Here is a 12,949-nt window from a genome sequence, read left to right on the forward strand (position 1 = left end):
TTCCAGTTTTTCCTTCTGTTCTTGAGGTATATCACCTTCTAGGTGTAATCCAACTTCTTTAATTTCTGTTTCCAGCTTCTTAATATCCTGTTTTTTTGTTTTATGTTTATAAGCACCCACGCTGAGCAGTTTGCCTCTTATTACCGCTTTGTAAGCATCCCACGTCACTCTTTTTGATGTACCAGCTGCGTTTTCTTGAACATATTGTCGGGAGGTTGTTATGAGTTCCTCCACACATCGCTCGTCTCTAAGAATTGTGCGATCAACTGTCCACCTATTAACCAGATGAGTTTGAGGAAGTGTTAAATTTTACTGAACTGCAGAGTGGTCCGATAGATGTGCGGGTAGGTGCTCAATGCTTTTAACCTTATCTCGCAGATTTTTGTTTAATAGAAAAAAGTCTATTCTGGATTTATGTCCCAATTTTTTGTTATGGAAGGTATATGGGAACTTTTTTATACCTTTTAATTTCCACATGTCTTCCAACATTAGGTCTTTTTTGTAGATCCCTAACCATTCCCTCAGCTTCGGTAGATTCCATTGTTTTGTTGGCAGGATTCTATCTATTTTAGGATAATCTATGAGATTGAAATCTCCTCCCATAATAATTGGGGTTGGGTATGTTAAAAGTTCAGAATATAGTTTTTTAAGGGGCTCAGGATCGTCCCTATTAGGGCCATAATATCCCACAATTGTGAGAATGCAATCTTCAAATCTGACTTTGGCAATTGCCCATCTACCTTTACTATCCACTTTTTCAACTTCTATTTTAGCATTGAGAGATTTCTTTATGATAATTGCCACCCCCTTTATATTGCACTCTTGTGTTCAATTCAATTCAAAGAATCTTTATTTCGGCATAAATGCCATAAAAGAACAATTCATATGCATACAATAAAACATGTTAAAACTGTACAGCGTGGAACATAAAACCATTCATTAAGAACAATTCATTTATGTTGGAGAGCGTTCAACATAAACCATTCATTAAGAAAAATTCATTTATATTGGAGACAGTTGTGAACAACAGCATTAGGGTTCTGCAGTGGACCCCCCATTAGTTAATTGAAAAGGAATTTCTGACATTTCTACCTATTTACAATCGATAACCCAATTTTTTTCTTTGGAAAAAAATACAATGCAAAAATCTGCTTACACTAAATATTATAGGTTGGCTTGTGTTGGTAGAAAGAATTCTCAGAGCCTGAGAACATGATCTCACACCTAACGCTAGACATATTGGTTTGATCCATCTTTTCCTAGCCTGGGCATATAATGGGCAGAAAAAGAGGATATGTTGCTTGTTTTATTTTTGGTGACTTCCACCCACGGGGCAAAGTTCGTCTACCACTTGATTTGAAATATTTACACCACCAGTCCAGCGAGCCAATGTAGAGCCTATTTGGAGGTTACCATATCTAAATTTTAGAAATAGAGTCTTTGCAAGCGGCGGTTCTATTTCATCCAAAAAGGTCTCAAAAGTTGGTTCATCTTTAAAGGTGAGGAACTTTGTTACTAATGTCCCACTAGATGAAGCACTTTTGGTCATGTCTATGATATAGGTCCAAAAGGCCCTTTTTACTACTTTTTTTGAGTTAGGTGGTAGTAGATCCGGGTTTTCCCAGTAATGTTTCAGACCTAAATTGTTAAGCCAAATTTTGACTTGTTTGAACCACGATATTACTTTGAAGTTATCAAGCTTCATAATTTCTTTAAGCCCATCTCTGTAATCTTGTAACTCAGGTACCTGCCATAGCCTAATCCATAGCAGCAGAGGGCGTATAATAATGTGGTCGTCCGTTCTTCGAAAATTTAGGTCCAATTGAAGGGGCACCAGAGGGGTACTTCTAGGGACTCTGACCAGACTTCTCAAGAAGTTATTGTCTAGGACACTAAAAGTGTCTTTCGACCCAGGGCCCCAGATTTCTGAGCCGTAAAGCACTGCAGGCTGTACTTTAAATTTAAAAAGTTCAACCGCAGGAGATACGGCTTTGCTGGTGCTCTGACTTTGCTCCCTGAGAATGGGTTTTGCATTCTGGCAAAATGTCATCTTGCTTTTTTCCAATTGGGCTTTCCATGAAAATTTGGAATCCAGTGTCACCCCTAGGTATGCAAAGTAAGGAACCGATTCTAGTTTTAAACCATTTAGGGTTAAGCAGCCTTTATCTGTTTTGGTTGCATTTAGGGCCATGCACTTAGTCTTTTTCCCATTTATCTCCAATCCTTTCTTGGTGCAATACTCACTAAAGGAATTTAGAAGAGCTTGGAGACCTTTTTTTGTCTGGGAAATCAGAATAGTGTCGTCAGAGAATAATAGGGAAGTTACCTTTTCTCCGTTTAGCTTGGGGGAATTGTTTTTGCATCGCTCTAGATATGAAGGAATGTCATTCACGAAGAGTGAAAAAAGTGTAGGGGCCAGAACGCACCCCTGGCGCACACCACGCTCAATAGGAATTTTTGGGGTTAGTTCTCCATTTGGGCCCCAACGGATTCTCGCAAAGTTATCTCTATGGAGCTCTTTGATTTGTACTATCAAGGTGGTTGGCATCCCTGTTAAACTCAATGCTTCCCATAGTAATTTGCGAGGCACTAAGTTGAATGCTGCCCTTAGATCGACAAACGCAACATATAGTTGGCCCTTTTTGATCTTAACATATTTCCAGTAAAGGCAACAGAATCGGAAAATTTGATCTATTGTGCTTACTTTGGGTCTGAATCCCGCTTGATATCTGGTCAAGATTGCCTTTTCATCCAGCCAGTCATTAACACGAAATAAGATATGTCGTGCATAGATTTTCTGGAGTATGTCCATTAAACTTATTGGCCGGTAATTTGAGGGGTCCATCCTGTCTCCTTTTTTAAAAATTAAAACAATTTCAGCTCCCTTCCAACTCTCTGGGAAGTCTAGATTTCGGGAGAATCATTACACAGGTAATTAATGTACGGTGCCCATATTTTTAGATCGTGTTTATACAAGTCTCCCGGAATCTTGTCTAACCCAGGGGCTTTACCAGGTTTAATTTGGCTTATTGCCAATTCTGTCTCTCCTAGCGTAAAGTCCAGATAGTCTGTTAGGGGAGCATTGCTTGGGACAACCATATCAGTGGGGAGTTCATCATATTTCTTATAGAGGCTAGTGAAGTGGTTTACCCAGGTCTGTTCGTCCAAATAGACGTCCTTGACTACTCTCCCTTGGTGATTTCCATTCGCTACTAGCCTCCAGAAAGCTACATTATCACGTGATTTTGCTGCAAGCAGCAAATCCGCCCATTTCTCTTCTTCCCAAACTAATTTGGATGCCTTTTGAACCAATTTATAATTGTTCCTAGCTGATTTAATATCTAAAAGTGCCTTAGATTTGATCGCAGTTAAAAGTGCCATTTTGGACTCCCTCCAAGCTTTGTTGTACCAGGGTTTGCTATGAGACAAATTGTGTGTCTTCTGCTGACTTTTCTTGGGCATTTTGGTGACTAACAACTTTAGAGCATCAAAGAATTTTTGATGTAACATCTTGAAGTGGCTATTATTTCCCTCGTCTAATGTGTGATTTAAATATGGGCCAAAGGTGTATGCGAAAAGTGTATATATTTCTGCAACAATTTCGCCATTGTCCAGTATAGAGGGACATTTAAGAGATCGTCTATTGTTACTAATGTGGGACTCATTATTGTCAACATTAGTTACTTCTTGACACATGGAGGAAGCTGTAGATTCAAATAGCGAGGCCTCCATTTTGAGGTCTAGAGGGAAGTGATCGCTTTCTAATCTTTCTATTACCTCCATGTCAAGGAGGTATGCCCATGTCGGTATTGAGGCAATGACAAAATCTATGTTTCTTTTGTAGTTCCCCCTAAAAAAGGTAGGCTTCTTCAAGCTATCTGACGATAAACGTCCATTACAGGCCCTAAGGCAATGTTCTGCACATATTTTCGTCATTTGGAGCGCCATGGTTGAACATTTGACTGGTTTGGCATTGTCTAAAGCAGGGATTTTGTTAGCCTCATCTTCTTCTGAAAAGATATCACTAAGTCCCACGACCGGCTCGTAATTGCAATTAAAATCGCCAGCCACGATAATGAAGTCCTCCCTGAGGCTGATGGCCAGATTACTCAAAAAGAGATCTAGGTGAGATAGTGTTGGGGATTCTCTTGTTATGGGAGATGGCCTATTGTAGATATTTACTAGAAAAACTTTTTTCCCTTCTCGCGCAGTGATTTTCAAGACCAGTAAATCTGGGGAGTTGGCATCCACCACCTCAATATTCACCGTTAAGTTAACTTTCACCCAGGTTATCAAACCACCCGAGGGTCTTCCACATCTAGATGGAATGGCACTAGTACCATACGATTTGTACCCTAGTCTGTGTGTAATTTCGACTGAAAAGGTCTCTTGTAACATGCAAAAGTCAAAGGAATCAATATAGCTTGCCCATTCTGGGTCCCTTAGATTTTTTAAGACCCCTGCTATGTTCCAGGAGACCAGTTTTAATGGTTGTCTTGTTTCAGGGGCCTTTTCCAAAGATACCTTTTCCACCTCCTCGTAATTGGGGAGATCCTCAAGTTGCTCAACTAAAGACCCTTCTGATCTAATCAAATCATCCTGGAGGGACAACAGATCATTGTGGTGTCTAACACTTCCATTTGATATAGAACTATCCCCAATTGTTAATACAGCCACGGGTAGAGGTCCTATATTCCCCATGGGTTCAATCTCATTAGTAGTACCCCCAATTCTCAATAAACTTAATTCATTTCCCACACCCCCCCCCCCCCACCGAGTTGACAATTTCTGATCCATTTTCCTCGATCCCCAAAGACATATGGCATCAATCACAGTCATCTAGACCACAAAATATATCAAATCTATTAGTGGTTTCCAGAAGTGTGAAAGGCTTTAGATGGTCCATTCTTCTGTTGTTGGATTTGAGGGGTCTATAAGGAACACAATTCCAACCAAGGGGATCAGGTACGGGCACAGGGTTTGGCGGGTAGTAAAAGTCCATAGGATTTTGTCTAATAGGCGGTTGCAGTGTGTGTTGAGTGTTACCAGCCCTCTGTATGAATGGTGGGTAGCAACTGGGTAGGGTTTAGGGTGTTAAGTGCGAGGGTGATTGATGCTGGGGAGGGAATACCACTGACCTGGGATAAAAATATGTCAGTGGTCTAGGGATTATACAATTACTGGTAGTGCCTGGCGGCCAATTTAATATAAATTGTACTGCGTTGGGGTCCCTGAAATTCACAACCACCACGTCGCCCTCGATGTTTTTGGGTCTACCTCCCAGCCATTGGAGACGGCGAACATGCACAATTTCGCCATTTACATGGTTTGCTATTGACCTGTAAAGGCTTAGCAAATGCATGATCTTATTTTTTAATTGTGCAAAACCCTCCCGCTTATTGGGTTGTAACACAGGGACCCCTGTTAGAACTACCTCAAAGGGCACTGCCTCTGGTGGTAATTCTGGAATGGGAGCCTGTTTGGGTCTCCCCCAGCTGGGCTTCTGGCCCCTCGCCTCTGTCGTGGTTCTTTCCTGGGGAATATTAACCGTACCATTGGGTGGCTTGCTTATTAGGGTAACCGGCACGGTATCTGGTTTATTGTGTGGGTTTTTAGATGGTGGAATTGACTGAACAGTCGTTTTGTTCCCTTTGGGCATAGAAGTGGAAGGATTCGCCAACGAAGTAGATTTAGCTATTGGGGCTGAAGCAACTGGGATAGATTCGGCTTGAGTATTGGAAGTTGTAATATTATCAGCACCCTTGTTTCCCAGTGCCCGCTCAATTGCACTTAATCTGAGTTCCACCTCAATCAGCCTCTCCAGAATTGAAGCAGAATAGGTTTTAATTAAGCTTTCTAGAGTGTCTAGGGTAACAGAGTACAGAAAACAACAAATATAGTACAGAGTTCCCCAAAAGGATTTAATCAAGTGAACTCATTAAGACCTCTCTCTTTAAATGTGTGATAGAGCAGGGAAAGTGGGAGTCCCTTATCGGAATCAAGAATGCCTCACACAAGTCAAAGGTTGGATAACAACTGTCACCCCACCCGATGATTGTCCAGTGTCATCATTGGCTATCCTGCTCCTTCGGCAGGCTGGCGATGCAATGCCCGTCGGGCTGCACGAAAGTGCTGCACTTTAGCGGAGATCTTTTATTCCTTATTAGCCAATGAGTGCATGTGTGTGAGGGACCTAGGAAGTGCAATAAGTGAGCGTGAGTAAAGATAAGTTAAAAAAGGTCAGTAGAGTCCAATAGGGGAACCTTTAATAGCATGGCTCACTGCCTTATTAAAAAACCGTGAAAAGTTGAGGGGTATTAAGGCGTGACGGTAAGGGTAATCAGGCCTTATTCAACCCTCAGTCCGGGTATGGTCAACATGTTTCTTGCCTCTAAGGCAATTCATCAGGACCAATTGCTCATAAGATTGCTCATGAATTCCTCCTACAAGAATCAGGAAGCAAGTATACGACCTGTAACGTGTCGCAGAATCAACCCTTCATTGAGGCCCTCCCTGGGACCGCAGTCCCTGGTCGGATTGCAATCCGGCTGACCTGGTGGGGCCAGTGCTATGTGGTAAAGTACCTGATTAGCAGCTGGCAAGGCGTCTATCACCTACCCCTTCCACCTAGGTACTGCCGCAGGATCGCCGGAGGGTAACAGAGTCACAATCTGCTTGGGCGCTTTGTCCATCATGGAGGCTTCCATGTCACCCTCTATATCTATAGGCATATTGGGAGGTAACGGTGATGTAGTAATAGACCCTACTGTAGCTACTAATGGGTTATCAGTGCTATCTACAGAATTCTTCGCCTTTTTCCCAAAGTCAGAATGACTTAACTTTGGTTGTTGTAAGTTTCCCCCTTTGCGCCTCTTCTTGCAAGGAGGGGGTCCATGTATCCTTGGAGCTGGCATGGGTTTCTTTGCCCTACTACGCATATTTTTTTTTTTAGTAAGACCTTTATTGCAAGCGAAGCCATTGACATCACCAATTCATGTAAAGTATCACAGCGCACTGGTTCACACAACACAAGGAGCATATGATCAACAATCAAGAAGTACTGTACACAGCCTGAGTGCCGGCATCCCGGAGGCCAGGCGGCGTGATGTAGTGACGCTATCCCAGAGTAGTCAAGAGAGATGCCCCTCCTCGTGCAGCAAGTAGAACAGTGTATCAACTGGCCATCCCAGAACACAATCGCGGCAGTAAGGTCTCATGTCGAAAGAAAGTCAAAGGAAACTACCCCAACTACCATCCCAGCTCCCCCCCCCCTGAGTGTGCATGTGGAACTTCTCCCCAAATTAAATCGTGAGTAAACATGGTGTGTTTGCCGCGTGATGTGTGTTTGCTCCCCTCTGTGTCGACCCCCACACGCTGCCATATGTCCTGTACTGCAGTGTAGCCCTCTCCAGCCACTCCACCCGACTCACATCTCGCTTCTCTGGGGGAAAAACTCATAGGTCCAAGCCACTACTCCAACACCTGGTCTTGGAGATCAACCACTTCGGAGGTGTCTGAGCTGCCGTCCTCCCCCTGTTGCTGGTGTTCCTTGTAAAGGTCCCAGAAATTCTTTGGCCTACTCCTGGGCGGTAGTAATTCGCTGTACAGTTCTGTCTGGGTGCAGCAGTATTGTAGATCTCTGAGCCACCTTGTTTTGGTAGGGAGTGGCCCACGCATCCAGCAGGCAGCGACCACTCTCCTGGCCAGCAGCAGAGCCATATCCACCAGCCGGCGCAGGGAAGGGGCAAGCGGCTTAGAAAAACCAAGGAGCGCAAGAGCCGGAGTACGCGGTAGCGACTCCCCCAAGATCTGGTCGAGTTCCGCAAACACCTCCCACCAGAACGCCTGTACACCGGGGCAGAGCCAAGCCATATGAAGGAAATCAGCTACTAATGTCCGGCAGCGCTCACACTCCGCCGAGGGGCGAAGGCCATATCGATGGAGCCGTTCGGGGGTGTAGTACACCCGCTGGAGGAATTTGAAATGCACCAGCCTATGCCTGCCATTCAGGGAGATTTTGCGCGTGCTGGAACAGCAATATCGCCACATGACGTCATCTATGGGGGTTTGCAGATCGTCCTGCCAGGCTGCTCTAGCTTTAGAGGGTTGTAAGCATTGATGCATCACCCCCAACCTGTTGACTTGTGAAATTAGTTTTGCAGGTGATTTGGATTTAATGATGTGTGTCAGTTCGGGGATCTCCTCAGGCTCCTCCATGGAAGAGCCCAGAACCCCCTGGAACGCAGAGCGGAGCCTGTGAAATTGGAATTTCCACAGTAACGAGGGGTCCGACTCTGTAGTGGTGAGCTGGTCCCAGGTCTTCAGGGTACCGTCAGAGAATAAGTCCTCCATTTTCACAATGCCGAGAGCACGTACGGCTTCGACCACTCCCTTGTCGCCCAGTGGGACCAGCCAAAGAGCCTATTCAACGGGCATCAATGGGGAGTACAGGAGATCACAGCCGCGAACTCTCACCAGGGCACACCATGCGTGGTTGGTCGCCTTAAGAGAGTCCATCCTTCCAACGGAGCGATCCGCCGGGAGGCAAATCGTAGCGGGCAGGGGGAGCGGGTCCGCAAACAGCCTTTCCAGAACGAGGTGCGGCGTGCGTGCGTCACCGTGTATCCAGGAGTGGAGATGGGATGCTTGCGCAACGCGATAGTAACGCTCCAGATTCGGAGCCCGCAAGCCCCCCATCTCGCAGGGAAGAGTCAAAGTCGTCCACCTGATTTGCGGCTGTTTGTCACCCCAGGCCAGTCGGACCATGACTTGCGTGAGTTGCCTAAAAAACGTCTTCGATAGAACCACTGGTATGTTAAGGCAAAGGAACAGGAATCGGGGTAGCACTATCATTTTCATGATAGCGATCCTGCCCAAGAGAGACAGCGGGAGTCTAATCCAGGTGTTGACATCGTCCACCAATTTGTTGAATGCTACGCCGTAGTTATCCCGAACCAGGACCTCGGGATCAGTATGCAGGCGAATGCCCAAGTACCGGACCGAGTCGGTGGTCCACTGCAGTGGATACTCCATGTCAAAGGGTTGTGTAACCGGGGTGAGAGTGAAAGCGATGGACTTGTCCCATTCACCCTCAGACCCGAGAGCGATCCAAAGCGGACCACCTCCCTGAGTACAGCGGACAGGTTAGACTCCGGGTCCCGGACGTACAGCAAGGTGTCATCTGCGTACGTAGAGATCCCTATTTTGTAGGTGGGAAAACTTATACCCTCCAGACTGTGGTACTCCCGAATGGCACAAGCAAGGGGTTCCGCCACCAGGGCATAGAGCAACGGCGACAGCGGGCAACCCTGACGAGTCCCCCTGCCAATGCAGATCGGCTCTGACACCCTGTCCCCCAACTGCAGTCTGGCCGATGGACGATAGTACAGCGCCCCGATTCTCTGCAGAAACGGTTCGCCCAGGCCCAGCTTCCGAAGTACTCTGATCATGAAAGGCCACTCAACAGAGTCGAACGCCTTTTCCATGTCTAGGAAAACTGCCAGCGCGCAGTTCTCCTGCTTGACATGTTGCATCGTGCCCAGCACCGTGCGTATATTGTAGGTTAAATTCCTACAAGGGACAAACCCAGACTGTTCCGGAGCGACCAGCTCTGGCACCAGCAAAGCCAGGCGGTTAGCGAGGACCTTGGCGTAAATCTTTGCGTCCACGTTCAGCAGACTGAGTGGCCTGTACGAACTGCAAAGATCCGGAGGTTTCCCTGGCTTAGGTATCGTGATCAGCAACGCCTCACGCATGGTGAGCGGCATCTCACCATCCTCGCAAATAGCGTCAAAGAGGGGGACCAAATGCGGGAGCAAAATATCTTTGAAGGCCTTATAAAAGCCAACCGTAAGCCCATCGGAACCCGGCGCACTCCCCGACTTCATACCAGCAAGGGCCTCCAGTATTTCGTCCTCATGGAAGGGGGCCATCAGAAACTCTCTATCCGAAGTCTTGAGGTATGGCATAGCAATGTGGTCCAAGTAATCGTCCATTTCGCTCTCCACCCCCTGTGTCTTGGACTGGTAGAGTTCAGTATAGTAGCGTCGGAAGGCCCCTAGTATCTGTTCCTCTTCCACGACCTTATCGACCTCCGGGGTCCTCAGCTCATCAATTACCAGTGGCCTCCGAGAGCTTCGAGCCATGCGAGCCAACAGAGCGCCCGGTCTATCCCCCTCACCATACACTCGGGCCGTGGCGTATTTGCCCATATAAAGAATTTCCCTATCCGCCATAGTTTGATACTCCGAGAGCAGCTGGGCGAGAGCAGGGCCATCGTCAGCGCTAGGAGCCGTTAATTGTCGATCCTCTAGTTCCGCTAGCTTAGTTTCTAAAGCGGTAAGTTCCCGCCTGATGGTGCGAAGCACGCTGGAGTGTTTGGACATAGCCATTCCTCTAATGTACACCTTGAAAGCCTCCCAGACCGTTAAGAAGTCCTCTACCGAGCCTAGATTAGTCGCAAAATATTGCTCCATATCTTCCGCCAGCTCACCTCGAAAGGCGTCATCCAGCAGAGCGAAAGGAGGGAACCTCCAGGTGAAGGCTGGTATCCCCTGCCTGGCAGATGAGAGGTGCATCAGAATGGGGGAGTGGTCCGAGAGCGTGCGCGGAAGAACCTCACACGCGCTGATACCACGAAGGACCGTAGGAGACGCTAACCAGTAGTCTATCCTGGTGTGCACGTTGCGGAAGGCCGAGTAGTGTGTGAAGCCGCCCTTCGTGGGGTGTTTGTCCCTCCAGATATCCACTAGGTCTAATTTAGTCAACTCGGCACTCATATAGGTGGCAGTAGCAACTGGTCGTCGAGTGGGGCCCGCGGAGCCGTCCCTGGCGGGGTCAAACACAAAATTAAAATCCCCCCCCACAGCATCCCAGGCTGGGCATGAGACCTACAGTGGGCAGACAGAGTAGCATAGAATTCAGGGTGATCATAATTGGGGCCATAAACATTAACCACCAGCATGTCAAGTCCCTTACCCACACACCTAGCCAGGACATACCTACCCTCCGTGTCTGTATGTACCGGGATCAATTTTAATTGTGATGAGGGATTAACCCAGGTTAACACCCCTCGGGCATGCGTCGTAAAGCCTGCCGACACTATATTTACCACCAGCCCTCTGGATTGCAACATCGTACTGTTGTTAGGCAAGTGCGTTTCTTGCAGCAGGGCCAAATCAACATGGTGTCTGTGTAGGTAGCCGAGGACCTTCCTCTACTTACGGAAGTCGTTCAGGCAACGAACTTTCCAGGTTATCAATTTCAGCGTGTGTGGGGCGCATGTGGGAGCATTCATGGCAGCATGAGACATTGCAAGGGCCTTTGAACCCTGTTGTCGTCAGGGTTAGGAAGAACACCACCCAGCAGCACACGTTTCCCAATTGTAATCAGCCGGCATGTACACACAGTTACAGGTCCACAGAGTAGCACACTCACAGTAAGCACGAACCCCACAAGCACCCCAAGGCAAACGCCCCCAACAGCCCAGACCCCAGACCCCGCCTCCCGCTCCCCCACCCACCCACAGCCGACCACCCCCAACCAGATCAGCCAGGCCCCAAGAGCTACCCCCCCTTCAAGGTTCCACCATCAAAACGGACACAGAACCCCTTTCGCTAAAAACCAGGGAAACCACAGTGAAAGCAACCCTCACAATCCCCCCCCCACCCACAGCAGACCGCCCCAAACCTGGCCTGACAGGACTCGCTCCCACCCATTGGCATCAGAACGTACCACTACACCCCAAACCCCCCCAACCCACATAAACAGTACCCAAAACCAACCCTCTCCAGGGTCTATTAGCCAAAAGCACAGGGGCAGACGTAGCAGGCCAAGCAAGTATCGACCAAATCAAAGCCGCTCCGTGATCTCCCCCCAGCCCCTTTCTCACTGTTCGTGCCTCATTAGAAGAACTATGCTTACATAACCGAGTACGGCCCTCCCTGGCCACTGTGGTGCCACCCTGCCACGAGTCTCAGCAGCAACGCAACTGATCAGTTCGGTCAGCAGGTACTGTGCCCTAGCACCACTGTACAGGAGCGAAACCCACCCTGCCCCCCACAACCCCCAGTCAAATCAGAGAGATCTCACCCAGCTAGGAGTCCAGGATACAACGTCCAGAAGTCCATTCAGTCCTGCTCCTCCAACCGTGAGGAGGCATCCGGGTCTCCCCGGTCTCCCCTCGGGCTGGATCTGCGTTCCTTCGACCACTCCTTCAGCGATTTCTGCAGGTCCTTAGGATCCGTGAAGAAGTGCGAACGACCTTGTCTATTGACGCGAAGCTTGGCAGGATATAGCATCGCATAGTCCAGCTCCAGATCGCGCAACTGTTTCTTGTAAGGTGCAAACCTTTTCCTCTCCTCTTGGACCTTAGCTGTGAAGTCCGGGTAAAGCGAGATGTCCATCCCCTCGTACTGTAGTTTGCCCTTGTCTCTAGCAATGCGCAATGCAGTATCTCTGTCCCTGTAATTCAAGAGCTTCGCGATTATGGGCCTCGGATTCATCCCCGGTTTCGGTACTGGGCCCAGCGTGCGGTGGGCTCTCTCCACTATGAACATCGGGGAGAAGGCCTCCTCCCCGAGAAGGGTCTTCAATAGTTGTTCCACGAAGAGCTCCATCTTACCGGTCCACGTGGACTCCGCAACGCCAGTTATGCGAATGTTGGATCTCCGCGATCTCGCCTCCAAATCCTCGGACTTGTCCTGGATCACTTGGAGGAGCCTGCCGAACTGCTTACGGTCCCTATCCCACTCCGTCTGAGCCTCCTCCGCCTCAGTCAGCCGCCGCTCCGCCATGTCTAGGCGCTCAGCATGTTTGTCCACACGCTCCGACATGCGGTCCATGCGGTAGGACAGAGCATCAACTTTGGACCCCACCGCAGCGATACTGTCCTGTATCCCCTTTTCCATTTGCAGCCAGCAGTTCGTGAATATCCGGGCCGATGGGGCTC

This window comes from Lissotriton vulgaris, chromosome 3_1 (assembly GCF_964263255.1).
Source record: "Lissotriton vulgaris chromosome 3_1, aLisVul1.2, whole genome shotgun sequence".
Classification (NCBI taxonomy): Eukaryota; Metazoa; Chordata; class Amphibia; order Caudata; family Salamandridae; genus Lissotriton; species Lissotriton vulgaris.